The sequence below is a fragment of the Eubalaena glacialis genome, chromosome 12 (assembly GCF_028564815.1).
Source record: "Eubalaena glacialis isolate mEubGla1 chromosome 12, mEubGla1.1.hap2.+ XY, whole genome shotgun sequence".
NCBI lineage: Eukaryota > Metazoa > Chordata > Mammalia > Artiodactyla > Balaenidae > Eubalaena > Eubalaena glacialis.
Window position 1 is genome coordinate 86,752,644 of NC_083727.1, and position 25,921 is coordinate 86,778,564.

Genomic DNA, 25,921 nt, shown 5'->3' on the forward strand with positions numbered 1-25,921 from the left:
GTGCAGCTCAGACTAGGGAAAGAGTGTGACTTCCACGGCATGTTGGACCTTGCTAGAACGGGGCTCGTGATCCTGTGCGAGTGCTGGGTAAATCAAGAAGTCCCAAGAAAGAGTGCAGTGTGTTGCCCATCCCTCGGCAGACACGGAGGGCCTCCGAGGGACCTATGGGCCTCGATGTTGCTCAGTAGGCCCACAGGGGTGTGGAGGTACTCAGTGATCTTGGAACGAAAAGGATGCTCACCCGAGGGGCCTAGGAGTTCTCCAAGGCTACCTTCTTTCAAATAAAGCAGAACAGCGACTAAGAGCTCATGGAGAGAGCTGCATGCCTCCCGTTCTGCATGGCTACTCAGGGCCTTACCTCGAGGCAAGGACTCACGTTGAGATTCCCTTTAGCTCCAGAGCATGGCAAGATGAGCCCCACCCCGGCCATGGAAGCACCCTGTGTAGCCAGAGAAAGCTCATTTTCTTCCCAGACCCATGCCTACAGCGGCCAGAGGCCTGACAACAGCAGAGAATTTCAGGGCGCTTCAAGGGAGCGTGAACGGGGCTTTGCAAATGAAAAAGCAAGGCTAGCACCATCGCGCCCCCATTTCCATGGGCACACGCAGCATACCTCCCTGTGGTTTCTGAGCAGTCAAAAGAGACACAGAGCACACACTTCGTCCTTCCCCGAATCAGCTTCTCGAGGCAGGGTGTTCTGCATGTAGTGAACGGCCTCAACCAAGGCGCGCCCTAGCTAGGCCTCTGGGCCCGTGCCTCTTCAGAAGCCTGCAGTGCTACAGGAAAAACTGTGCTTTAGTGGCAATAGGAACGCAAGCCGACTTTCTCCTGGAGGCAGCGTGACTTCAGGTAGGAGGTCCTGGTTGGAAGGCGAAGCCTAGTGTTTTTTTCAGTGCAGCTCAGAGTAGGGAATGAGTGCGACTTCCACGGCATGTTGGAACCTGCTAGAACCGTGCTCGTGAACCTGTGGTAGTGCTGGGGGAATCAAGCTGTCCCAAGAAAGAGTGTACTGTTTTGCCCCTCACTCGGCATACACAGTGTGAGTCCGAAGGCCTACCGGCCTGGATGTTGTTTAGTAGGGCCGGGGAGCCTGGGGGTACTCCGTGTTCTTGCAGGGCATAGGGTTTCCAGGCGAGGCACCTAGGTGTCCCGAAAAGCGTACTGGCGTTCAAAGGCTGCAGAGGAGCGCCTGCGGCCTCATGGAAACTGCTGCACGCCTCCGCTTCTGCAGAGCAATTCAGGGCCTTACCTCGAGGCAAGTCTTCACGTTGAGTGTCCCGTGAGCGACACCGCATGGTAGGATGCTGACTTTCTCCTTGAGTAGAGAGACTTCAGGTAGGAGGTCCTCTAAGAATTCGAAGCAGAGTGTTTTCTCATGGCAGCTCTAACGGGGGCAATGTCGAAGACTACCAGGGCATGTTGGACTGCCTAGAAATGTGGTTCTGATGCTGTTCGAGTGCTCTAGAAATGTAGCTCTCCTGAAGTAACGTGCAGTGTGTTGCCCATCCCTCGGCAGACACGGAGGGCCTCCGAGGGACCTATGGGCCTCGATGTTGCTCAGTAGGCCCACAGGGGTGTGGAGGTACTCAGTGATCTTGGAACGAAAAGGATGCTCACCCGAGGGGCCTAGGAGTTCTCCAAGGCTACCTTCTTTCAAATAAAGCAGAACAGCGACTAAGAGCTCATGGAGAGAGCTGCATGCCTCCCGTTCTGCATGGCTACTCAGGGCCTTACCTCGAGGCAAGGACTCACGTTGAGATTCCCTTTAGCTCCAGAGCATGGCAAGATGAGCCCCACTCCGGCCATGGAAGCACCCTGTGTAGCCAGAGAAAGCTCATTTTCTTCCCAGACCCATGCCTACAGCGGCCAGAGGCCAGTCAACAGCAGAGCATTTCAGGGAGCTTCAAGGCAGCACGCGTGGAGCTTTGCAAATGGAAAAGCAAGGCTAGTACCATCGCGCCCCCATTTCCATGGGCACACGCAGCATACCTCCCTGTGGTTTCTGACAAGTCAAAAGAGACACAGAGCACACACTGGTTCCTTCCCTGAATCAACTTCTCGAGGCAGGGTGTTCTGCATCTAGTGAACGGCCTCAGCCAAGGCACGCCCTAGCTAGGCCTCTGGGCCCGTGCCTCTTCAGAAGCCTGCAGGGCTACAGGAAAAACTGTGCTTCAGTTGCAATAGGCAAGCACTCCGCCTTTCTCCGGGAGGCAGGGTGACTTCAGGTACGAGGTCCAGGATGGAAGGCGAAGCCGAGGGTTTCTCTCAGTGCAGCTCAGACTAGGGAAAGAGTGTGACTTCCACGGCATGTTGGACCTTGCTAGAACGGGGCTCGTGATCCTGTGCGAGTGCTGGGTAAATCAAGAAGTCCCAAGAAAGAGTGCAGTGTGTTGCCCATCCCTCGGCAGACACGGAGGGCCTCCGAGGGACCTATGGGCCTCGATGTTGCTCAGTAGGCCCACAGGGGTGTGGAGGTACTCAGTGATCTTGGAACGAAAAGGATGCTCACCCGAGGGGCCTAGGAGTTCTCCAAGGCTACCTTCTTTCAAATAAAGCAGAACAGCGACTAAGAGCTCATGGAGAGAGCTGCATGCCTCCCGTTCTGCATGGCTACTCAGGGCCTTACCTCGAGGCAAGGACTCACGTTGAGATTCCCTTTAGCTCCAGAGCATGGCAAGATGAGCCCCACTCCGGCCATGGAAGCACCCTGTGTAGCCAGAGAAAGCTCATTTTCTTCCCAGACCCATGCCTACAGCGGCCAGAGGCCTGACAACAGCAGAGAATTTCAGGGCGCTTCAAGGGAGCGTGAACGGGGCTTTGCAAATGAAAAAGCAAGGCTATCACCATCGCGCCCCCATTTCCATGGGCACACGCAGCATACCTCCCTGTGGTTTCTGAGCAGTCAAAAGAGACACAGAGCACACACTTCGTCCTTCCCCGAATCAGCTTCTCGAGGCAGGGTGTTCTGCATGTAGTGAACGGCCTCAACCAAGGCGCGCCCTAGCTAGGCCTCTGGGCCCGTGCCTCTTCAGAAGCCTGCAGTGCTACAGGAAAAACTGTGCTTTAGTGGCAATAGGAACGCAAGCCGACTTTCTCCTGGAGGCAGCGTGACTTCAGGTAGGAGGTCCTGGTTGGAAGGCGAAGCCTAGTGTTTTTTTCAGTGCAGCTCAGAGTAGGGAATGAGTGCGACTTCCACGGCATGTTGGAACCTGCTAGAACCGTGCTCGTGAACCTGTGGTAGTGCTGGGGGAATCAAGCTGTCCCAAGAAAGAGTGTACTGTTTTGCCCCTCACTCGGCATACACAGTGTGAGTCCGAAGGCCTACCGGCCTGGATGTTGTTTAGTAGGGCCGGGGAGCCTGGGGGTACTCCGTGTTCTTGCAGGGCATAGGGTTTCCAGGCGAGGCACCTAGGTGTCCCGAAAAGCGTACTGGCGTTCAAAGGCTGCAGAGGAGCGCCTGCGGCCTCATGGAAACTGCTGCACGCCTCCGCTTCTGCAGAGCAATTCAGGGCCTTACCTCGAGGCAAGTCTTCACGTTGAGTGTCCCGTGAGCGACACCGCATGGTAGGATGCTGACTTTCTCCTTGAGTAGAGAGACTTCAGGTAGGAGGTCCTCTAAGAATTCGAAGCAGAGTGTTTTCTCATGGCAGCTCTAACGGGGGCAATGTCGAAGACTACCAGGGCATGTTGGACTGCCTAGAAATGTGGTTCTGATGCTGTTCGAGTGCTCTAGAAATGTAGCTCTCCTGAAGTAACGTGCAGTGTGTTGCCCATCCCTCGGCAGACACGGAGGGCCTCCGAGGGACCTATGGGCCTCGATGTTGCTCAGTAGGCCCACAGGGGTGTGGAGGTACTCAGTGATCTTGGAACGAAAAGGATGCTCACCCGAGGGGCCTAGGAGTTCTCCAAGGCTACCTTCTTTCAAATAAAGCAGAACAGCGACTAAGAGCTCATGGAGAGAGCTGCATGCCTCCCGTTCTGCATGGCTACTCAGGGCCTTACCTCGAGGCAAGGACTCACGTTGAGATTCCCTTTAGCTCCAGAGCATGGCAAGATGAGCCCCACTCCGGCCATGGAAGCACCCTGTGTAGCCAGAGAAAGCTCATTTTCTTCCCAGACCCATGCCTACAGCGGCCAGAGGCCAGTCAACAGCAGAGCATTTCAGGGAGCTTCAAGGCAGCACGCGTGGAGCTTTGCAAATGGAAAAGCAAGGCTAGTACCATCGCGCCCCCATTTCCATGGGCACACGCAGCATACCTCCCTGTGGTTTCTGAGCAGTCAAAAGAGACACAGAGCACACACTGGTTCCTTCCCTGAATCAACTTCTCGAGGCAGGGTGTTCTGCATCTAGTGAACGGCCTCAGCCAAGGCACGCCCTAGCTAGGCCTCTGGGCCCGTGCCTCTTCAGAAGCCTGCAGGGCTACAGGAAAAACTGTGCTTCAGTTGCAATAGGCAAGCACTCCGCCTTTCTCCGGGAGGCAGGGTGACTTCAGGTACGAGGTCCAGGATGGAAGGCGAAGCCGAGGGTTTCTCTCAGTGCAGCTCAGACTAGGGAAAGAGTGTGACTTCCACGGCATGTTGGACCTTGCTAGAACGGGGCTCGTGATCCTGTGCGAGTGCTGGGTAAATCAAGAAGTCCCAAGAAAGAGTGCAGTGTGTTGCCCATCCCTCGGCAGACACGGAGGGCCTCCGAGGGACCTATGGGCCTCGATGTTGCTCAGTAGGCCCACAGGGGTGTGGAGGTACTCAGTGATCTTGGAACGAAAAGGATGCTCACCCGAGGGGCCTAGGAGTTCTCCAAGGCTACCTTCTTTCAAATAAAGCAGAACAGCGACTAAGAGCTCATGGAGAGAGCTGCATGCCTCCCGTTCTGCATGGCTACTCAGGGCCTTACCTCGAGGCAAGGACTCACGTTGAGATTCCCTTTAGCTCCAGAGCATGGCAAGATGAGCCCCACCCCGGCCATGGAAGCACCCTGTGTAGCCAGAGAAAGCTCATTTTCTTCCCAGACCCATGCCTACAGCGGCCAGAGGCCTGACAACAGCAGAGCATTTCAGGGCGCTTCAAGGGAGCGTGAACGGGGCTTTGCAAATGAAAAAGCAAGGCTATCACCATCGCGCCCCCATTTCCATGGGCACACGCAGCATACCTCCCTGTGGTTTCTGAGCAGTCAAAAGAGACACAGAGCACACACTTCGTCCTTCCCCGAATCAGCTTCTCGAGGCAGGGTGTTCTGCATGTAGTGAACGGCCTCAACCAAGGCGCGCCCTAGCTAGGCCTCTGGGCCCGTGCCTCTTCAGAAGCCTGCAGTGCTACAGGAAAAACTGTGCTTTAGTGGCAATAGGAACGCAAGCCGACTTTCTCCTGGAGGCAGCGTGACTTCAGGTAGGAGGTCCTGGTTGGAAGGCGAAGCCTAGTGTTTTTTTCAGTGCAGCTCAGAGTAGGGAATGAGTGCGACTTCCACGGCATGTTGGAACCTGCTAGAACCGTGCTCGTGAACCTGTGGTAGTGCTGGGGGAATCAAGCTGTCCCAAGAAAGAGTGTACTGTTTTGCCCCTCACTCGGCATACACAGTGTGAGTCCGAAGGCCTACCGGCCTGGATGTTGTTTAGTAGGGCCGGGGAGCCTGGGGGTACTCCGTGTTCTTGCAGGGCATAGGGTTTCCAGGCGAGGCACCTAGGTGTCCCGAAAAGCGTACTGGCGTTCAAAGGCTGCAGAGGAGCGCCTGCGGCCTCATGGAAACTGCTGCACGCCTCCGCTTCTGCAGAGCAATTCAGGGCCTTACCTCGAGGCAAGTCTTCACGTTGAGTGTCCCGTGAGCGACACCGCATGGTAGGATGCTGACTTTCTCCTTGAGTAGAGAGACTTCAGGTAGGAGGTCCTCTAAGAATTCGAAGCAGAGTGTTTTCTCATGGCAGCTCTAACGGGGGCAATGTCGAAGACTACCAGGGCATGTTGGACTGCCTAGAAATGTGGTTCTGATGCTGTTCGAGTGCTCTAGAAATGTAGCTCTCCTGAAGTAACGTGCAGTGTGTTGCCCATCCCTCGGCAGACACGGAGGGCCTCCGAGGGACCTATGGGCCTCGATGTTGCTCAGTAGGCCCACAGGGGTGTGGAGGTACTCAGTGATCTTGGAACGAAAAGGATGCTCACCCGAGGGGCCTAGGAGTTCTCCAAGGCTACCTTCTTTCAAATAAAGCAGAACAGCGACTAAGAGCTCATGGAGAGAGCTGCATGCCTCCCGTTCTGCATGGCTACTCAGGGCCTTACCTCGAGGCAAGGACTCACGTTGAGATTCCCTTTAGCTCCAGAGCATGGCAAGATGAGCCCCACTCCGGCCATGGAAGCACCCTGTGTAGCCAGAGAAAGCTCATTTTCTTCCCAGACCCATGCCTACAGCGGCCAGAGGCCAGTCAACAGCAGAGCATTTCAGGGAGCTTCAAGGCAGCACGCGTGGAGCTTTGCAAATGGAAAAGCAAGGCTAGTACCATCGCGCCCCCATTTCCATGGGCACACGCAGCATACCTCCCTGTGGTTTCTGAGCAGTCAAAAGAGACACAGAGCACACACTGGTTCCTTCCCTGAATCAACTTCTCGAGGCAGGGTGTTCTGCATCTAGTGAACGGCCTCAGCCAAGGCACGCCCTAGCTAGGCCTCTGGGCCCGTGCCTCTTCAGAAGCCTGCAGTGCTACAGGAAAAACTGTGCTTCAGTTGCAATAGGCAAGCACTCCGCCTTTCTCCGGGAGGCAGGGTGACTTCAGGTACGAGGTCCAGGATGGAAGGCGAAGCCGAGGGTTTCTCTCAGTGCAGCTCAGACTAGGGAAAGAGTGTGACTTCCACGGCATGTTGGACCTTGCTAGAACGGGGCTCGTGATCCTGTGCGAGTGCTGGGTAAATCAAGAAGTCCCAAGAAAGAGTGCAGTGTGTTGCCCATCCCTCGGCAGACACGGAGGGCCTCCGAGGGACCTATGGGCCTCGATGTTGCTCAGTAGGCCCACAGGGGTGTGGAGGTACTCAGTGATCTTGGAACGAAAAGGATGCTCACCCGAGGGGCCTAGGAGTTCTCCAAGGCTACCTTCTTTCAAATAAAGCAGAACAGCGACTAAGAGCTCATGGAGAGAGCTGCATGCCTCCCGTTCTGCATGGCTACTCAGGGACTTACCTCGAGGCAAGGACTCACGTTGAGATTCCCTTTAGCTCCAGAGCATGGCAAGATGAGCCCCACTCCGGCCATGGAAGCACCCTGTGTAGCCAGAGAAAGCTCATTTTCTTCCCAGACCCATGCCTACAGCGGCCAGAGGCCTGACAACAGCAGAGAATTTCAGGGCGCTTCAAGGGAGCGTGAACGGGGCTTTGCAAATGAAAAAGCAAGGCTAGCACCATCGCGCCCCCATTTCCATGGGCACACGCAGCATACCTCCCTGTGGTTTCTGAGCAGTCAAAAGAGACACAGAGCACACACTTCGTCCTTCCCCGAATCAGCTTCTCGAGGCAGGGTGTTCTGCATGTAGTGAACGGCCTCAACCAAGGCGCGCCCTAGCTAGGCCTCTGGGCCCGTGCCTCTTCAGAAGCCTGCAGTGCTACAGGAAAAACTGTGCTTTAGTGGCAATAGGAACGCAAGCCGACTTTCTCCTGGAGGCAGCGTGACTTCAGGTAGGAGGTCCTGGTTGGAAGGCGAAGCCTAGTGTTTTTTTCAGTGCAGCTCAGAGTAGGGAATGAGTGCGACTTCCACGGCATGTTGGAACCTGCTAGAACCGTGCTCGTGAACCTGTGGTAGTGCTGGGGGAATCAAGCTGTCCCAAGAAAGAGTGTACTGTTTTGCCCCTCACTCGGCATACACAGTGTGAGTCCGAAGGCCTACCGGCCTGGATGTTGTTTAGTAGGGCCGGGGAGCCTGGGGGTACTCCGTGTTCTTGCAGGGCATAGGGTTTCCAGGCGAGGCACCTAGGTGTCCCGAAAAGCGTACTGGCGTTCAAAGGCTGCAGAGGAGCGCCTGCGGCCTCATGGAAACTGCTGCACGCCTCCGCTTCTGCAGAGCAATTCAGGGCCTTACCTCGAGGCAAGTCTTCACGTTGAGTGTCCCGTGAGCGACACCGCATGGTAGGATGCTGACTTTCTCCTTGAGTAGAGAGACTTCAGGTACGAGGTCCTCTAAGAATTCGAAGCAGAGTGTTTTCTCATGGCAGCTCTAACGGGGGCAATGTCGAAGACTACCAGGGCATGTTGGACTGCCTAGAAATGTGGTTCTGATGCTGTTCGAGTGCTCTAGAAATGTAGCTCTCCTGAAGTAACGTGCAGTGTGTTGCCCATCCCTCGGCAGACACGGAGGGCCTCCGAGGGACCTATGGGCCTCGATGTTGCTCAGTAGGCCCACAGGGGTGTGGAGGTACTCAGTGATCTTGGAACGAAAAGGATGCTCACCCGAGGGGCCTAGGAGTTCTCCAAGGCTACCTTCTTTCAAATAAAGCAGAACAGCGACTAAGAGCTCATGGAGAGAGCTGCATGCCTCCCGTTCTGCATGGCTACTCAGGGCCTTACCTCGAGGCAAGGACTCACGTTGAGATTCCCTTTAGCTCCAGAGCATGGCAAGATGAGCCCCACTCCGGCCATGGAAGCACCCTGTGTAGCCAGAGAAAGCTCATTTTCTTCCCAGACCCATGCCTACAGCGGCCAGAGGCCAGTCAACAGCAGAGCATTTCAGGGAGCTTCAAGGCAGCACGCGTGGAGCTTTGCAAATGGAAAAGCAAGGCTAGTACCATCGCGCCCCCATTTCCATGGGCACACGCAGCATACCTCCCTGTGGTTTCTGAGCAGTCAAAAGAGACACAGAGCACACACTTCGTCCTTCCCCGAATCAGCATCTCGAGGCAGGGTGTTCTGCATCTAGTGAACGGCCTCAGCCAAGGCACGCCCTTGCTAGGCCTCTGGGCCCGTGCCTCTTCAGAAGCCTGCAGTGCTACAGGAAAAACTGTGCTTCAGTTGCAATAGGCAAGCACTCCGCCTTTCTCCGGGAGGCAGGGTGACTTCAGGTACGAGGTCCAGGATGGAAGGCGAAGCCGAGGGTTTCTCTCAGTGCAGCTCAGACTAGGGAAAGAGTGTGACTTCCACGGCATGTTGGACCTTGCTAGAACGGGGCTCGTGATCCTGTGCGAGTGCTGGGTAAATCAAGAAGTCCCAAGAAAGAGTGCAGTGTGTTGCCCATCCCTCGGCAGACACGGAGGGCCTCCGAGGGACCTATGGGCCTCGATGTTGCTCAGTAGGCCCACAGGGGTGTGGAGGTACTCAGTGATCTTGGAACGAAAAGGATGCTCACCCGAGGGGCCTAGGAGTTCTCCAAGGCTACCTTCTTTCAAATAAAGCAGAACAGCGACTAAGAGCTCATGGAGAGAGCTGCATGCCTCCCGTTCTGCATGGCTACTCAGGGCCTTACCTCGAGGCAAGGACTCACGTTGAGATTCCCTTTAGCTCCAGAGCATGGCAAGATGAGCCCCACCCCGGCCATGGAAGCACCCTGTGTAGCCAGAGAAAGCTCATTTTCTTCCCAGACCCATGCCTACAGCGGCCAGAGGCCTGACAACAGCAGAGCATTTCAGGGCGCTTCAAGGGAGCGTGAACGGGGCTTTGCAAATGAAAAAGCAAGGCTATCACCATCGCGCCCCCATTTCCATGGGCACACGCAGCATACCTCCCTGTGGTTTCTGAGCAGTCAAAAGAGACACAGAGCACACACTTCGTCCTTCCCCGAATCAGCTTCTCGAGGCAGGGTGTTCTGCATGTAGTGAACGGCCTCAACCAAGGCGCGCCCTAGCTAGGCCTCTGGGCCCGTGCCTCTTCAGAAGCCTGCAGTGCTACAGGAAAAACTGTGCTTTAGTGGCAATAGGAACGCAAGCCGACTTTCTCCTGGAGGCAGCGTGACTTCAGGTAGGAGGTCCTGGTTGGAAGGCGAAGCCTAGTGTTTTTTTCAGTGCAGCTCAGAGTAGGGAATGAGTGCGACTTCCACGGCATGTTGGAACCTGCTAGAACCGTGCTCGTGAACCTGTGGTAGTGCTGGGGGAATCAAGCTGTCCCAAGAAAGAGTGTACTGTTTTGCCCCTCACTCGGCATACACAGTGTGAGTCCGAAGGCCTACCGGCCTGGATGTTGTTTAGTAGGGCCGGGGAGCCTGGGGGTACTCCGTGTTCTTGCAGGGCATAGGGTTTCCAGGCGAGGCACCTAGGTGTCCCGAAAAGCGTACTGGCGTTCAAAGGCTGCAGAGGAGCGCCTGCGGCCTCATGGAAACTGCTGCACGCCTCCGCTTCTGCAGAGCAATTCAGGGCCTTACCTCGAGGCAAGTCTTCACGTTGAGTGTCCCGTGAGCGACACCGCATGGTAGGATGCTGACTTTCTCCTTGAGTAGAGAGACTTCAGGTAGGAGGTCCTCTAAGAATTCGAAGCAGAGTGTTTTCTCATGGCAGCTCTAACGGGGGCAATGTCGAAGACTACCAGGGCATGTTGGACTGCCTAGAAATGTGGTTCTGATGCTGTTCGAGTGCTCTAGAAATGTAGCTCTCCTGAAGTAACGTGCAGTGTGTTGCCCATCCCTCGGCAGACACGGAGGGCCTCCGAGGGACCTATGGGCCTCGATGTTGCTCAGTAGGCCCACAGGGGTGTGGAGGTACTCAGTGATCTTGGAACGAAAAGGATGCTCACCCGAGGGGCCTAGGAGTTCTCCAAGGCTACCTTCTTTCAAATAAAGCAGAACAGCGACTAAGAGCTCATGGAGAGAGCTGCATGCCTCCCGTTCTGCATGGCTACTCAGGGCCTTACCTCGAGGCAAGGACTCACGTTGAGATTCCCTTTAGCTCCAGAGCATGGCAAGATGAGCCCCACTCCGGCCATGGAAGCACCCTGTGTAGCCAGAGAAAGCTCATTTTCTTCCCAGACCCATGCCTACAGCGGCCAGAGGCCAGTCAACAGCAGAGCATTTCAGGGAGCTTCAAGGCAGCACGCGTGGAGCTTTGCAAATGGAAAAGCAAGGCTAGTACCATCGCGCCCCCATTTCCATGGGCACACGCAGCATACCTCCCTGTGGTTTCTGAGCAGTCAAAAGAGACACAGAGCACACACTGGTTCCTTCCCTGAATCAACTTCTCGAGGCAGGGTGTTCTGCATCTAGTGAACGGCCTCAGCCAAGGCACGCCCTAGCTAGGCCTCTGGGCCCGTGCCTCTTCAGAAGCCTGCAGTGCTACAGGAAAAACTGTGCTTCAGTTGCAATAGGCAAGCACTCCGCCTTTCTCCGGGAGGCAGGGTGACTTCAGGTACGAGGTCCAGGATGGAAGGCGAAGCCGAGGGTTTCTCTCAGTGCAGCTCAGACTAGGGAAAGAGTGTGACTTCCACGGCATGTTGGACCTTGCTAGAACGGGGCTCGTGATCCTGTGCGAGTGCTGGGTAAATCAAGAAGTCCCAAGAAAGAGTGCAGTGTGTTGCCCATCCCTCGGCAGACACGGAGGGCCTCCGAGGGACCTATGGGCCTCGATGTTGCTCAGTAGGCCCACAGGGGTGTGGAGGTACTCAGTGATCTTGGAACGAAAAGGATGCTCACCCGAGGGGCCTAGGAGTTCTCCAAGGCTACCTTCTTTCAAATAAAGCAGAACAGCGACTAAGAGCTCATGGAGAGAGCTGCATGCCTCCCGTTCTGCATGGCTACTCAGGGACTTACCTCGAGGCAAGGACTCACGTTGAGATTCCCTTTAGCTCCAGAGCATGGCAAGATGAGCCCCACTCCGGCCATGGAAGCACCCTGTGTAGCCAGAGAAAGCTCATTTTCTTCCCAGACCCATGCCTACAGCGGCCAGAGGCCTGACAACAGCAGAGAATTTCAGGGCGCTTCAAGGGAGCGTGAACGGGGCTTTGCAAATGAAAAAGCAAGGCTAGCACCATCGCGCCCCCATTTCCATGGGCACACGCAGCATACCTCCCTGTGGTTTCTGAGCAGTCAAAAGAGACACAGAGCACACACTTCGTCCTTCCCCGAATCAGCTTCTCGAGGCAGGGTGTTCTGCATGTAGTGAACGGCCTCAACCAAGGCGCGCCCTAGCTAGGCCTCTGGGCCCGTGCCTCTTCAGAAGCCTGCAGTGCTACAGGAAAAACTGTGCTTTAGTGGCAATAGGAACGCAAGCCGACTTTCTCCTGGAGGCAGCGTGACTTCAGGTAGGAGGTCCTGGTTGGAAGGCGAAGCCTAGTGTTTTTTTCAGTGCAGCTCAGAGTAGGGAATGAGTGCGACTTCCACGGCATGTTGGAACCTGCTAGAACCGTGCTCGTGAACCTGTGGTAGTGCTGGGGGAATCAAGCTGTCCCAAGAAAGAGTGTACTGTTTTGCCCCTCACTCGGCATACACAGTGTGAGTCCGAAGGCCTACCGGCCTGGATGTTGTTTAGTAGGGCCGGGGAGCCTGGGGGTACTCCGTGTTCTTGCAGGGCATAGGGTTTCCAGGCGAGGCACCTAGGTGTCCCGAAAAGCGTACTGGCGTTCAAAGGCTGCAGAGGAGCGCCTGCGGCCTCATGGAAACTGCTGCACGCCTCCGCTTCTGCAGAGCAATTCAGGGCCTTACCTCGAGGCAAGTCTTCACGTTGAGTGTCCCGTGAGCGACACCGCATGGTAGGATGCTGACTTTCTCCTTGAGTAGAGAGACTTCAGGTACGAGGTCCTCTAAGAATTCGAAGCAGAGTGTTTTCTCATGGCAGCTCTAACGGGGGCAATGTCGAAGACTACCAGGGCATGTTGGACTGCCTAGAAATGTGGTTCTGATGCTGTTCGAGTGCTCTAGAAATGTAGCTCTCCTGAAGTAACGTGCAGTGTGTTGCCCATCCCTCGGCAGACACGGAGGGCCTCCGAGGGACCTATGGGCCTCGATGTTGCTCAGTAGGCCCACAGGGGTGTGGAGGTACTCAGTGATCTTGGAACGAAAAGGATGCTCACCCGAGGGGCCTAGGAGTTCTCCAAGGCTACCTTCTTTCAAATAAAGCAGAACAGCGACTAAGAGCTCATGGAGAGAGCTGCATGCCTCCCGTTCTGCATGGCTACTCAGGGCCTTACCTCGAGGCAAGGACTCACGTTGAGATTCCCTTTAGCTCCAGAGCATGGCAAGATGAGCCCCACTCCGGCCATGGAAGCACCCTGTGTAGCCAGAGAAAGCTCATTTTCTTCCCAGACCCATGCCTACAGCGGCCAGAGGCCAGTCAACAGCAGAGCATTTCAGGGAGCTTCAAGGCAGCACGCGTGGAGCTTTGCAAATGGAAAAGCAAGGCTAGTACCATCGCGCCCCCATTTCCATGGGCACACGCAGCATACCTCCCTGTGGTTTCTGAGCAGTCAAAAGAGACACAGAGCACACACTTCGTCCTTCCCCGAATCAGCATCTCGAGGCAGGGTGTTCTGCATCTAGTGAACGGCCTCAGCCAAGGCACGCCCTTGCTAGGCCTCTGGGCCCGTGCCTCTTCAGAAGCCTGCAGTGCTACAGGAAAAACTGTGCTTCAGTTGCAATAGGCAAGCACTCCGCCTTTCTCCGGGAGGCAGGGTGACTTCAGGTACGAGGTCCAGGATGGAAGGCGAAGCCGAGGGTTTCTCTCAGTGCAGCTCAGACTAGGGAAAGAGTGTGACTTCCACGGCATGTTGGACCTTGCTAGAACGGGGCTCGTGATCCTGTGCGAGTGCTGGGTAAATCAAGAAGTCCCAAGAAAGAGTGCAGTGTGTTGCCCATCCCTCGGCAGACACGGAGGGCCTCCGAGGGACCTATGGGCCTCGATGTTGCTCAGTAGGCCCACAGCGGTGTGGAGGTACTCAGTGATCTTGGAACGAAAATGATGCTCACCCGAGGGGCCTAGGAGTTCTCAAATGCTACCTTCTTTCAAATAAAGCAGAACAGCGACTAAGAGCTCATGGAGAGAGCTGCATGCCTCCCGTTCTGCATGGCTACTCAGGGCCTTACCTCGAGGCAAGGACTCACGTTGAGATTCCCTTTAGCTCCAGAGCATGGCAAGATGAGCCCCACCCCGGCCATGGAAGCACCCTGTGTAGCCAGAGAAAGCTCATTTTCTTCCCAGACCCATGCCTACAGCGGCCAGAGGCCTGACAACAGCAGAGCATTTCAGGGCGCTTCAAGGGAGCGTGAACGGGGCTTTGCAAATGAAAAAGCAAGGCTAGTACCGTCGCGCCCCCATTTCCATGGGCACACGCAGCATACCTCCCTGTGGTTTCTGAGCAGTCAAAAGAGACACAGAGCACACACTTCGTCCTTCCCCGAATCAGCTTCTCGAGGCAGGGTGTTCTGCATGTAGTGAACGGCCTCAACCAAGGCGCGCCCTAGCTAGGCCTCTGGGCCCGTGCCTCTTCAGAAGCCTGCAGTGCTACAGGAAAAACTGTGCTTTAGTGGCAATAGGAACGCAAGCCGACTTTCTCCTGGAGGCAGCGTGACTTCAGGTAGGAGGTCCTGGTTGGAAGGCGAAGCCTAGTGTTTTTTTCAGTGCAGCTCAGAGTAGGGAATGAGTGCGACTTCCACGGCATGTTGGAACCTGCTAGAACCGTGCTCGTGAACCTGTGGTAGTGCTGGGGGAATCAAGCTGTCCCAAGAAAGAGTGTACTGTTTTGCCCCTCACTCGGCATACACAGTGTGAGTCCGAAGGCCTACCGGCCTGGATGTTGTTTAGTAGGGCCGGGGAGCCTGGGGGTACTCCGTGTTCTTGCAGGGCATAGGGTTTCCAGGCGAGGCACCTAGGTGTCCCGAAAAGCGTACTGGCGTTCAAAGGCTGCAGAGGAGCGCCTGCGGCCTCATGGAAACTGCTGCACGCCTCCGCTTCTGCAGAGCAATTCAGGGCCTTACCTCGAGGCAAGTCTTCACGTTGAGTGTCCCGTGAGCGACACCGCATGGTAGGATGCTGACTTTCTCCTTGAGTAGAGAGACTTCAGGTACGAGGTCCTCTAAGAATTCGAAGCAGAGTGTTTTCTCATGGCAGCTCAAACGAGGGCAATGTCGAAGACTTCCAGGGCATGTTGGACTGCCTAGAAATGTGGTTCTGATGCTGTTCGAGTGCTCTAGAAATGTAGCTCTCCTGAAGTAACGTGCAGTGTGTTGCCCATCCCTCGGCAGACACGGAGGGCCTCCGAGGGACCTATGGGCCTCGATGTTGCTCAGTAGGCCCACAGGGGTGTGGAGGTACTCAGTGATCTTGGAACGAAAAGGATGCTCACCCGAGGGGCCTAGGAGTTCTCCAAGGCTACCTTCTTTCAAATAAAGCAGAACAGCGACTAAGAGCTCATGGAGAGAGCTGCATGCCTCCCGTTCTGCATGGCTACTCAGGGCCTTACCTCGAGGCAAGGACTCACGTTGAGATTCCCTTTAGCTCCAGAGCATGGCAAGATGAGCCCCACTCCGGCCATGGAAGCACCCTGTGTAGCCAGAGAAAGCTCATTTTCTTCCCAGACCCATGCCTACAGCGGCCAGAGGCCAGTCAACAGCAGAGCATTTCAGGGAGCTTCAAGGCAGCACGCGTGGAGCTTTGCAAATGGAAAAGCAAGGCTAGTACCATCGCGCCCCCATTTCCATGGGCACACGCAGCATACCTCCCTGTGGTTTCTGAGCAGTCAAAAGAGACACAGAGCACACACTTCGTCCTTCCCCGAATCATCATCTCGAGGCAGGGTGTTCTGCATCTAGTGAACGGCCTCAGCCAAGGCACGCCCTTGCTAGGCCTCTGGGCCCGTGCCTCTTCAGAAGCCTGCAGTGCTACAGGAAAAACTGTGCTTCAGTTGCAATAGGCAAGCACTCCGCCTTTCTCCGGGAGGCAGGGTGACTTCAGGTACGAGGTCCAGGATGGAAGGCGAAGCCGAGGGTTTCTCTCAGTGCAGCTCAGACTAGGGAAAGAGTGTGACTTCCACGGCATGTTGGACCTTGCTAGAACGGGGCTCGTGATCCTGTGCGAGTGCTGGGTAAATCAAGAAGTCCCAAGAAAGAGTGCAGTGTGTTGCCCATCCCTCGGCAGACACGGAGGGCCTCCGAGGGACCTATGGGCCTCGATGTTGCTCAGTAGGCCCACAGCGGTGTGGAGGTACTCAGTGATCTTGGAACGAAAATGATGCTCACCCGAGGGGCCTAGGAGTTCTCAAATGCTACCTTCTTTCAAATAAAGCAGAACAGCGACTAAGAGCTCATGGAGAGAGCTGCATGCCTCCCGTTCTGCATGGCTACTCAGGGCCTTACCTCGAGGCAAGGACTCACGTTGAGATTCCCTTTAGCTCCAGAGCATGGCAAGATGAGCCCCACCCCGGCCATGGAAGCACCCTGTGTAGCCAGAGAAAGCTCATTTTCTTCCCAGACCCATGCCTACAGCGGCCAGAGGCCTGACAACAGCAGAGCATTTCAGGGCGCTTCAAGGGAGCGTGAACGGGGCTTTGCAAATGAAAAAGCAAGGCTAGTACCGTCGCGCCCCCATTTCCATGGGCACACGCAGCATACCTCCCTGTGGTTTCTGAGCAGTCAAAAGAGACACAGAGCACACACTTCGTCCTTCCCCGAATCAGCTTCTCGAGGCAGGGTGTTCTGCATGTAGTGAACGGCCTCAACCAAGGCGCGCCCTAGCTAGGCCTCTGGGCCCGTGCCTCTTCAGAAGCCTGCAGTGCTACAGGAAAAACTGTGCTTTAGTGGCAATAGGAACGCAAGCCGACTTTCTCCTGGAGGCAGCGTGACTTCAGGTAGGAGGTCCTGGTTGGAAGGCGAAGCCTAGTGTTTTTTTCAGTGCAGCTCAGAGTAGGGAATGAGTGCGACTTCCACGGCATGTTGGAACCTGCTAGAACCGTGCTCGTGAACCTGTGGTAGTGCTGGGGGAATCAAGCTGTCCCAAGAAAGAGTGTACTGTTTTGCCCCTCACTCGGCATACACAGTGTGAGTCCGAAGGCCTACCGGCCTGGATGTTGTTTAGTAGGGCCAGGGGAGCCTGGGGATACTCCGTGTTCTTGCAGGGCATAGGGTTTCCAGGCGAGGCACCTAGGTGTCCCGAAAAGCGTACTGGCGTTCAAAGGCTGCAGAGGAGCGCCTGCGGCCTCATGGAAACTGCTGCACGCCTCCGCTTCTGCAGAGCAATTCAGGGCCTTACCTCGAGGCAAGTCTTCACGTTGAGTGTCCCGTGAGCGACACCGCATGGTAGGATGCTGACTTTCTCCTTGAGTAGAGAGACTTCAGGTAGGAGGTCCTCTAAGAATTCGAAGCAGAGTGTTTTCTCATGGCAGCTCTAACGGGGGCAATGTCGAAGACTACCAGGGCATGTTGGACTGCCTAGAAATGTGGTTCTGATGCTGTTCGAGTGCTCTAGAAATGTAGCTCTCCTGAAGTAACGTGCAGTGTGTTGCCCATCCCTCGGCAGACACGGAGGGCCTCCGAGGGACCTATGGGCCTCGATGTTGCTCAGTAGGCCCACAGGGGTGTGGAGGTACTCAGTGATCTTGGAACGAAAAGGATGCTCACCCGAGGGGCCTAGGAGTTCTCCAAGGCTACCTTCTTTCAAATAAAGCAGAACAGCGACTAAGAGCTCATGGAGAGAGCTGCATGCCTCCCGTTCTGCATGGCTACTCAGGGCCTTACCTCGAGGCAAGGACTCACGTTGAGATTCCCTTTAGCTCCAGAGCATGGCAAGATGAGCCCCACTCCGGCCATGGAAGCACCCTGTGTAGCCAGAGAAAGCTCATTTTCTTCCCAGACCCATGCCTACAGCGGCCAGAGGCCAGTCAACAGCAGAGCATTTCAGGGAGCTTCAAGGCAGCACGCGTGGAGCTTTGCAAATGGAAAAACAAGGCTAGTACCATCGCGCCCCCATTTCCATGGGCACACGCAGCATACCTCCCTGTGGTTTCTGACAAGTCAAAAGAGACACAGAGCACACACTGGTTCCTTCCCCGAATCAACTTCTCGAGGCAGGGTGTTCTGCATCTAGTGAACGGCCTCAGCCAAGGCACGCCCTAGCTAGGCCTCTGGGCCCGTGCCTCTTCAGAAGCCTGCAGTGCTACAGGAAAAACTGTGCTTCAGTTGCAATAGGCAAGCACTCCGCCTTTCTCCGGGAGGCAGGGTGACTTCAGGTACGAGGTCCAGGATGGAAGGCGAAGCCGAGGGTTTCTCTCAGTGCAGCTCAGACTAGGGAAAGAGTGTGACTTCCACGGCATGTTGGACCTTGCTAGAACGGGGCTCGTGATCCTGTGCGAGTGCTGGGTAAATCAAGAAGTCCCAAGAAAGAGTGCAGTGTGTTGCCCATCCCTCGGCAGACACGGAGGGCCTCCGAGGGACCTATGGGCCTCGATGTTGCTCAGTAGGCCCACAGCGGTGTGGAGGTACTCAGTGATCTTGGAACGAAAATGATGCTCACCCGAGGGGCCTAGGAGTTCTCAAATGCTGCCTTCTTTCAAATAAAGCAGAACAGCGACTAAGAGCTCATGGAGAGAGCTGCATGCCTCCCTTCCTGCATGGCTACTCAGGGCCTTACCTCGAGGCAAGGACTCACGTTGAGATTCCCTTTAGCTCTAGAGCATGGCAAGATGAGCCCCACCCCGGCCATGGAAGCACCCTGTGTAGCCAGAGAAAGCTCATTTTCTTCCCAGACCCATGCCTACAGCGGCCAGAGGCCTGACAACAGCAGAGAATTTCAGGGCGCTTCAAGGGAGCGTGAACGGGGCTTTGCAAATGAAAGAGCAAGGCTAGTACCGTCGCGCCCCCATTTCCATGGGCACACGCAGCATACCTCCCTGTGGTTTCTGAGCAGTCAAAAGAGACACAGAGCACACACTTCGTCCTTCCCCGAATCAGCTTCTCGAGGCAGGGTGTTCTGCATGTAGTGAACGGCCTCAACCAAGGCGCGCCCTAGCTAGGCCTCTGGGCCCGTGCCTCTTCAGAAGCCTGCAGTGCTACAGGAAAAACTGTGCTTTAGTGGCAATAGGAACGCAAGCCGACTTTCTCCTGGAGGCAGCGTGACTTCAGGTAGGAGGTCCTGGTTGGAAGGCGAAGCCTAGTGTTTTTTTCAGTGCAGCTCAGAGTAGGGAATGAGTGCGACTTCCACGGCATGTTGGAACCTGCTAGAACCGTGCTCGTGAACCTGTGGTAGTGCTGGGGGAATCAAGCTGTCCCAAGAAAGAGTGTACTGTTTTGCCCCTCACTCGGCATACACAGTGTGAGTCCGAAGGCCTACCGGCCTGGATGTTGTTTAGTAGGGCCGGGGAGCCTGGGGGTACTCCGTGTTCTTGCAGGGCATAGGGTTTCCAGGCGAGGCACCTAGGTGTCCCGAAAAGCGTACTGGCGTTCAAAGGCTGCAGAGGAGCGCCTGCGGCCTCATGGAAACTGCTGCACGCCTCCGCTTCTGCAGAGCAATTCAGGGCCTTACCTCGAGGCAAGTCTTCACGTTGAGTGTCCCGTGAGCGACACCGCATGGTAGGATGCTGACTTTCTCCTTGAGTAGAGAGACTTCAGGTACGAGGTCCTCTAAGAATTCGAAGCAGAGTGTTTTCTCATGGCAGCTCTAACGGGGGCAATGTCGAAGACTACCAGGGCATGTTGGACTGCCTAGAAATGTGGTTCTGATGCTGTTCGAGTGCTCTAGAAATGTAGCTCTCCTGAAGTAACGTGCAGTGTGTTGCCCATCCCTCGGCAGACACGGAGGGCCTCCGAGGGACCTATGGGCCTCGATGTTGCTCAGTAGGCCCACAGGGGTGTGGAGGTACTCAGTGATCTTGGAACGAAAAGGATGCTCACCCGAGGGGCCTAGGAGTTCTCCAAGGCTACCTTCTTTCAAATAAAGCAGAACAGCGACTAAGAGCTCATGGAGAGAGCTGCATGCCTCCCGTTCTGCATGGCTACTCAGGGCCTTACCTCGAGGCAAGGACTCACGTTGAGATTCCCTTTAGCTCCAGAGCATGGCAAGATGAGCCCCACTCCGGCCATGGAAGCACCCTGTGTAGCCAGAGAAAGCTCATTTTCTTCCCAGACCCATGCCTACAGCGGCCAGAGGCCAGTCAACAGCAGAGCATTTCAGGGAGCTTCAAGGCAGCACGCGTGGAGCTTTGCAAATGGAAAAGCAAGGCTAGTACCATCGCGCCCCCATTTCCATGGGCACACGCAGCATACCTCCCTGTGGTTTCTGAGCAGTCAAAAGAGACACAGAGCACACACTTCGTCCTTCCCCGAATCAGCATCTCGAGGCAGGGTGTTCTGCATCTAGTGAACGGCCTCAGCCAAGGCACGCCCTTGCTAGGCCTCTGGGCCCGTGCCTCTTCAGAAGCCTGCAGTGCTACAGGAAAAACTGTGCTTCAGTTGCAATAGGCAAGCACTCCGCCTTTCTCCGGGAGGCAGGGTGACTTCAGGTACGAGGTCCAGGATGGAAGGCGAAGCCGAGGGTTTCTCTCAGTGCAGCTCAGACTAGGGAAAGAGTGTGACTTCCACGGCATGTTGGACCTTGCTAGAACGGGGCTCGTGATCCTGTGCGAGTGCTGGGTAAATCAAGAAGTCCCAAGAAAGAGTGCAGTGTGTTGCCCATCCCTCGGCAGACACGGAGGGCCTCCGAGGGACCTATGGGCCTCGATGTTGCTCAGTAGGCCCACAGCGGTGTGGAGGTACTCAGTGATCTTGGAACGAAAATGATGCTCACCCGAGGGGCCTAGGAGTTCTCAAATGCTACCTTCTTTCAAATAAAGCAGAACAGCGACTAAGAGCTCATGGAGAGAGCTGCATGCCTCCCGTTCTGCATGGCTACTCAGGGCCTTACCTCGAGGCAAGGACTCACGTTGAGATTCCCTTTAGCTCCAGAGCATGGCAAGATGAGCCCCACCCCGGCCATGGAAGCACCCTGTGTAGCCAGAGAAAGCTCATTTTCTTCCCAGACCCATGCCTACAGCGGCCAGAGGCCTGACAACAGCAGAGCATTTCAGGGCGCTTCAAGGGAGCGTGAACGGGGCTTTGCAAATGAAAAAGCAAGGCTAGTACCGTCGCGCCCCCATTTCCATGGGCACACGCAGCATACCTCCCTGTGGTTTCTGAGCAGTCAAAAGAGACACAGAGCACACACTTCGTCCTTCCCCGAATCAGCTTCTCGAGGCAGGGTGTTCTGCATGTAGTGAACGGCCTCAACCAAGGCGCGCCCTAGCTAGGCCTCTGGGCCCGTGCCTCTTCAGAAGCCTGCAGTGCTACAGGAAAAACTGTGCTTTAGTGGCAATAGGAACGCAAGCCGACTTTCTCCTGGAGGCAGCGTGACTTCAGGTAGGAGGTCCTGGTTGGAAGGCGAAGCCTAGTGTTTTTTTCAGTGCAGCTCAGAGTAGGGAATGAGTGCGACTTCCACGGCATGTTGGAACCTGCTAGAACCGTGCTCGTGAACCTGTGGTAGTGCTGGGGGAATCAAGCTGTCCCAAGAAAGAGTGTACTGTTTTGCCCCTCACTCGGCATACACAGTGTGAGTCCGAAGGCCTACCGGCCTGGATGTTGTTTAGTAGGGCCAGGGGAGCCTGGGGATACTCCGTGTTCTTGCAGGGCATAGGGTTTCCAGGCGAGGCACCTAGGTGTCCCGAAAAGCGTACTGGCGTTCAAAGGCTGCAGAGGAGCGCCTGCGGCCTCATGGAAACTGCTGCACGCCTCCGCTTCTGCAGAGCAATTCAGGGCCTTACCTCGAGGCAAGTCTTCACGTTGAGTGTCCCGTGAGCGACACCGCATGGTAGGATGCTGACTTTCTCCTTGAGTAGAGAGACTTCAGGTAGGAGGTCCTCTAAGAATTCGAAGCAGAGTGTTTTCTCATGGCAGCTCTAACGGGGGCAATGTCGAAGACTACCAGGGCATGTTGGACTGCCTAGAAATGTGGTTCTGATGCTGTTCGAGTGCTCTAGAAATGTAGCTCTCCTGAAGTAACGTGCAGTGTGTTGCCCATCCCTCGGCAGACACGGAGGGCCTCCGAGGGACCTATGGGCCTCGATGTTGCTCAGTAGGCCCACAGGGGTGTGGAGGTACTCAGTGATCTTGGAACGAAAAGGATGCTCACCCGAGGGGCCTAGGAGTTCTCCAAGGCTACCTTCTTTCAAATAAAGCAGAACAGCGACTAAGAGCTCATGGAGAGAGCTGCATGCCTCCCGTTCTGCATGGCTACTCAGGGCCTTACCTCGAGGCAAGGACTCACGTTGAGATTCCCTTTAGCTCCAGAGCATGGCAAAATGAGCCCCACTCCGGCCATGGAAGCACCCTGTGTAGCCAGAGAAAGCTCATTTTCTTCCCAGACCCATGCCTACAGCGGCCAGAGGCCAGTCAACAGCAGAGCATTTCAGGGAGCTTCAAGGCAGCACGCGTGGAGCTTTGCAAATGGAAAAGCAAGGCTAGTACCATCGCGCCCCCATTTCCATGGGCACACGCAGCATACCTCCCTGTGGTTTCTGAGCAGTCAAAAGAGACACAGAGCACACACTGGTTCCTTCCCTGAATCAACTTCTCGAGGCAGGGTGTTCTGCATCTAGTGAACGGCCTCAGCCAAGGCACGCCCTAGCTAGGCCTCTGGGCCCGTGCCTCTTCAGAAGCCTGCAGGGCTACAGGAAAAACTGTGCTTCAGTTGCAATAGGCAAGCACTCCGCCTTTCTCCGGGAGGCAGGGTGACTTCAGGTACGAGGTCCAGGATGGAAGGCGAAGCCGAGGGTTTCTCTCAGTGCAGCTCAGACTAGGGAAAGAGTGTGACTTCCACGGCATGTTGGACCTTGCTAGAACGGGGCTCGTGATCCTGTGCGAGTGCTGGGTAAATCAAGAAGTCCCAAGAAAGAGTGCAGTGTGTTGCCCATCCCTCGGCAGACACGGAGGGCCTCCGAGGGACCTATGGGCCTCGATGTTGCTCAGTAGGCCCACAGGGGTGTGGAGGTACTCAGTGATCTTGGAACGAAAAGGATGCTCACCCGAGGGGCCTAGGAGTTCTCCAAGGCTACCTTCTTTCAAATAAAGCAGAACAGCGACTAAGAGCTCATGGAGAGAGCTGCATGCCTCCCGTTCTGCATGGCTACTCAGGGCCTTACCTCGAGGCAAGGACTCACGTTGAGATTCCCTTTAGCTCCAGAGCATGGCAAGATGAGCCCCACTCCGGCCATGGAAGCACCCTGTGTAGCCAGAGAAAGCTCATTTTCTTCCCAGACCCATGCCTACAGCGGCCAGAGGCCTGACAACAGCAGAGAATTTCAGGGCGCTTCAAGGGAGCGTGAACGGGGCTTTGCAAATGAAAAAGCAAGGCTATCACCATCGCGCCCCCATTTCCATGGGCACACGCAGCATACCTCCCTGTGGTTTCTGAGCAGTCAAAAGAGACACAGAGCACACACTTCGTCCTTCCCCGAATCAGCTTCTCGAGGCAGGGTGTTCTGCATGTAGTGAACGGCCTCAACCAAGGCGCGCCCTAGCTAGGCCTCTGGGCCCGTGCCTCTTCAGAAGCCTGCAGTGCTACAGGAAAAACTGTGCTTTAGTGGCAATAGGAACGCAAGCCGACTTTCTCCTGGAGGCAGCGTGACTTCAGGTAGGAGGTCCTGGTTGGAAGGCGAAGCCTAGTGTTTTTTTCAGTGCAGCTCAGAGTAGGGAATGAGTGCGACTTCCACGGCATGTTGGAACCTGCTAGAACCGTGCTCGTGAACCTGTGGTAGTGCTGGGGGAATCAAGCTGTCCCAAGAAAGAGTGTACTGTTTTGCCCCTCACTCGGCATACACAGTGTGAGTCCGAAGGCCTACCGGCCTGGATGTTGTTTAGTAGGGCCGGGGAGCCTGGGGGTACTCCGTGTTCTTGCAGGGCATAGGGTTTCCAGGCGAGGCACCTAGGTGTCCCGAAAAGCGTACTGGCGTTCAAAGGCTGCAGAGGAGCGCCTGCGGCCTCATGGAAACTGCTGCACGCCTCCGCTTCTGCAGAGCAATTCAGGGCCTTACCTCGAGGCAAGTCTTCACGTTGAGTGTCCCGTGAGCGACACCGCATGGTAGGATGCTGACTTTCTCCTTGAGTAGAGAGACTTCAGGTACGAGGTCCTCTAAGAATTCGAAGCAGAGTGTTTTCTCATGGCAGCTCTAACGGGGGCAATGTCGAAGACTACCAGGGCATGTTGGACTGCCTAGAAATGTGGTTCTGATGCTGTTCGAGTGCTCTAGAAATGTAGCTCTCCTGAAGTAACGTGCAGTGTGTTGCCCATCCCTCGGCAGACACGGAGGGCCTCCGAGGGACCTATGGGCCTCGATGTTGCTCAGTAGGCCCACAGGGGTGTGGAGGTACTCAGTGATCTTGGAACGAAAAGGATGCTCACCCGAGGGGCCTAGGAGTTCTCCAAGGCTACCTTCTTTCAAATAAAGCAGAACAGCGACTAAGAGCTCATGGAGAGAGCTGCATGCCTCCCGTTCTGCATGGCTACTCAGGGCCTTACCTCGAGGCAAGGACTCACGTTGAGATTCCCTTTAGCTCCAGAGCATGGCAAGATGAGCCCCACTCCGGCCATGGAAGCACCCTGTGTAGCCAGAGAAAGCTCATTTTCTTCCCAGACCCATGCCTACAGCGGCCAGAGGCCAGTCAACAGCAGAGCATTTCAGGGAGCTTCAAGGCAGCACGCGTGGAGCTTTGCAAATGGAAAAGCAAGGCTAGTACCATCGCGCCCCCATTTCCATGGGCACACGCAGCATACCTCCCTGTGGTTTCTGAGCAGTCAAAAGAGACACAGAGCACACACTGGTTCCTTCCCTGAATCAACTTCTCGAGGCAGGGTGTTCTGCATCTAGTGAACGGCCTCAGCCAAGGCACGCCCTAGCTAGGCCTCTGGGCCCGTGCCTCTTCAGAAGCCTGCAGGGCTACAGGAAAAACTGTGCTTCAGTTGCAATAGGCAAGCACTCCGCCTTTCTCCGGGAGGCAGGGTGACTTCAGGTACGAGGTCCAGGATGGAAGGCGAAGCCGAGGGTTTCTCTCAGTGCAGCTCAGACTAGGGAAAGAGTGTGACTTCCACGGCATGTTGGACCTTGCTAGAACGGGGCTCGTGATCCTGTGCGAGTGCTGGGTAAATCAAGAAGTCCCAAGAAAGAGTGCAGTGTGTTGCCCATCCCTCGGCAGACACGGAGGGCCTCCGAGGGACCTATGGGCCTCGATGTTGCTCAGTAGGCCCACAGGGGTGTGGAGGTACTCAGTGATCTTGGAACGAAAAGGATGCTCACCCGAGGGGCCTAGGAGTTCTCCAAGGCTACCTTCTTTCAAATAAAGCAGAACAGCGACTAAGAGCTCATGGAGAGAGCTGCATGCCTCCCGTTCTGCATGGCTACTCAGGGCCTTACCTCGAGGCAAGGACTCACGTTGAGATTCCCTTTAGCTCCAGAGCATGGCAAGATGAGCCCCACCCCGGCCATGGAAGCACCCTGTGTAGCCAGAGAAAGCTCATTTTCTTCCCAGACCCATGCCTACAGCGGCCAGAGGCCTGACAACAGCAGAGAATTTCAGGGCGCTTCAAGGGAGCGTGAACGGGGCTTTGCAAATGAAAAAGCAAGGCTAGCACCATCGCGCCCCCATTTCCATGGGCACACGCAGCATACCTCCCTGTGGTTTCTGAGCAGTCAAAAGAGACACAGAGCACACACTTCGTCCTTCCCCGAATCAGCTTCTCGAGGCAGGGTGTTCTGCATGTAGTGAACGGCCTCAACCAAGGCGCGCCCTAGCTAGGCCTCTGGGCCCGTGCCTCTTCAGAAGCCTGCAGTGCTACAGGAAAAACTGTGCTTTAGTGGCAATAGGAACGCAAGCCGACTTTCTCCTGGAGGCAGCGTGACTTCAGGTAGGAGGTCCTGGTTGGAAGGCGAAGCCTAGTGTTTTTTTCAGTGCAGCTCAGAGTAGGGAATGAGTGCGACTTCCACGGCATGTTGGAACCTGCTAGAACCGTGCTCGTGAACCTGTGGT